The sequence below is a fragment of the Hyperolius riggenbachi genome, chromosome 12 (assembly GCF_040937935.1).
Source record: "Hyperolius riggenbachi isolate aHypRig1 chromosome 12, aHypRig1.pri, whole genome shotgun sequence".
NCBI classification, from domain to species: Eukaryota; Metazoa; Chordata; class Amphibia; order Anura; family Hyperoliidae; genus Hyperolius; species Hyperolius riggenbachi.
In genome coordinates, this window is record NC_090657.1 from 110621711 (window position 1) to 110624688 (window position 2978).

The following is a 2978-nucleotide window of genomic DNA, read 5'->3' on the forward strand; positions in this document are numbered from 1 at the left end:
TGCAGGTATAGAGTTTGCCATAACTACTTCCTGTGGCAATGAATTCCACATCTTAATCACTCTTACTGTAAAGAACCCTTTCCTAAATAAATGGCTAAAACGTTTTTCCTCCATGCGCAGATCATGTCCTCTAGTCCTTTGAGAAGGCCTAGGGACACAAAAAGCTCATCCACCAAGCGATTATATTGCCCTCTGATGTATTTATACATGTTAATTAGATCTCCTCTAAGGAGTCTTTTCTCTAGACTAAATAAACCCAGTTTATCTAACCTTTCTTGGTAAGTGAGACCTTCCATTCCACGTATCAATTTTGTTGCTCGTCTCTGCACCTGCTCTAAAACTGCAATATCTTTTTTGTAATGTGGTGCCCAGAACTGAATTCCATATTCCAGATGTAGCCTTACTAGATAGTTAAATAGGGGCAATATTATGCTAGCATCTCGAGTTTTTATTTCCCTTTTAATGCATCCCAAAATTTTATTAGCTTTAGCTGCAGCGGCTTGGAATTGAATACGATTATTTAACTTGTTGTCAATGAGTACTCCTAAGTCCTTCTCCAAGTTTGATGTCCCCAACTGTATCCCATTTATTTTGTATGGTGCTAGACCATTGGTACGACCAAAATGCATGACTTTTGTATCTGCAAAAATAGCAACATTGCTCACTACTGCATCTACTAGGTCATTAATAAATAAATTGAAGAGCACTGGACCCAGAACAGACCCCTGTGGTACCCCACTGCTAACAGTCTCCCATTTTGAGTACGATCCATTGACCACAACTTTGTTTTCTGTCCATTAGCCAGTTCCCTATCCATGCACACAGATTCTTCCCCAGTCCTTGCATCCTCAACTTTTGCACCAGACTTCTGTGGGGAACAGTGTCGAAGGCCTTTGCAAAGTCCAAGTATATCACATCTACAGCATTCCCAATATCCATATTAGCATTCACTACCTCATAAAAGCTGAGCATGTTAGTCAAACAGGACCTGTCTTTAATAAACCCATGTTGATGCTGAGAAATAAGATTTTCTACTATGAAGTCATGTATAGTATCTTAGTAACCCCTCAAATAGTTTGCATACAACTGATGTTAAGCTTACAGGTCTATAATTTCCTGGATCTGATTTTTTTTGCCCTTCTTAAATAATTGGAAAACGTGGGCTGTACGCCAATCCACTGGGACTCTGCCAGTTGAAAGAGTCACAAAAGATGAGATAAAGGGGTTTATCTATAACTGAACTTAATTCCCTTAGGACCCGAGGATGCATGCCATCTGGGCCAGGTGCCTTGTCCATTTTTAATTTAGTCTTGCCTCCACTTCTTCCTCCGTTAAGTATTTAATATTACAGTTGTAAGATTGATACTCTTCCACATCTTTAATTTGCAACAGTGCTGTTTCCTTTGTGAAGACAGAAGCAAAGAAAGCATTTAATAACTCTGCCTTACCTTGGTCATCCACCATTGAGTTCCCACCCTCATCATTTAGGAGTCCTATACAGTCAGTCAACCTTTTTTTTTTTTTTTTTGAGTTTATGTTTTTTGGGGTTAGATTTGATATCCATAGCGATTTGATTTTCAGCTTCAATCTTTGCCAGCCTAATTTTTTTTACAATTTTTATTGCACTCCTTATAATTGCTTAGTGCAGCCTTGGTCCCCTCCTGTTTTAGGACCTTACAGGCATTCCTTTTCCTCTTCATTTTATCCCTAACCTTTCTATTCATCCATAGAGGCCTTTTTTATTCCTAGATATTTTGTTTCCATATGGGATATACATACTACAATATTGATTGAGTATAAGTTTAAAAGCTTGCCATTTCCCTTCAGTGTTTTCCCCTTGTAGTACATTATCCCAGTTCACCAAACTTAGTGCCTGCCTAATTTGTTTGAACTTTGCTTTTCTAAAATTCATAGTTTTAGTGGTCCCGCTGCCCCATGGCCTATCAGTCACCAGAACAAACGTTATGTTGTGATCACTATTTCCAAAATGTTCTTGCACCTGCACATTAGATACATTATCTGGTCTATTAGAAATGATCAGACCTTACAGTTTTCTTTAAAATCTTCACTAGCACTGCACTCATACATAGGCCAGATGAACTCAGACACTCTGCCCTTTCTCATATCTTGCAGCCCAATTTGTGCCCAGAGGGTTAAAACTAAACCAAGTGCACAAAGTCATAGCAAAAACATGTCTTCGAAACCTCTCAGTCAAGCTTTAGGGCAGAACCGCCTGATGGCAACACAATCCCTAAAAAAGGTCAAACAAAATCTAACTAATGCTGTAATTGCAAATTAAGTCTACACTTCTACCACATTTTGAGAGAGATTCCAAAGAGTCAAATCTCTTAATCAAAGTTAGTATTTGAGGTAATGCCCTCTAAGCAATATGCTAACAGAATAACTGAGCTGGAGCAAAAAGTCAATGGATTTGGAGGAGCAGGTTAAATCAACATGCTACCAAGTCGCAGGCTGGTACCATCACCACCCTACTTGAAAAACAAGAAGAGTTAGAAAATACATTTTAAAGATACAATTTAAGATTTATTGGAATACCAGAAACCTACAAGGGTACCGACCTGACTAATCTTGTGACAACTGACCTGATGCATGCTCTGGACTTTAAGTCCTGTAGTAGCAGAAAGATTGAATGAGCCCACAGATTAGGCCCAGATACACAAAACCTACAGATACCTAGGCCAGTGATAGAAAAGTATTTTTACTTTACTGATAAAGAATTGACCCTCCAAGTATTTTAGAAGAGCAGGAGGTATTTCGATTGATGGCAACAACACCCTGATTTTTCAGGATTTCACTACAGAGGTCACACAGAATTGTAGGTACTTGGTCCCAGCTTGCAGGCTATCAGACAAATCCATCAGGTTCGCACGGGTGTGTTCAAAGTTGAGATTCACCTTTAATAATGATACGCCCGTATTTGACGATGCAAAAACAGCTTTTAATTTAAGCTACTGATC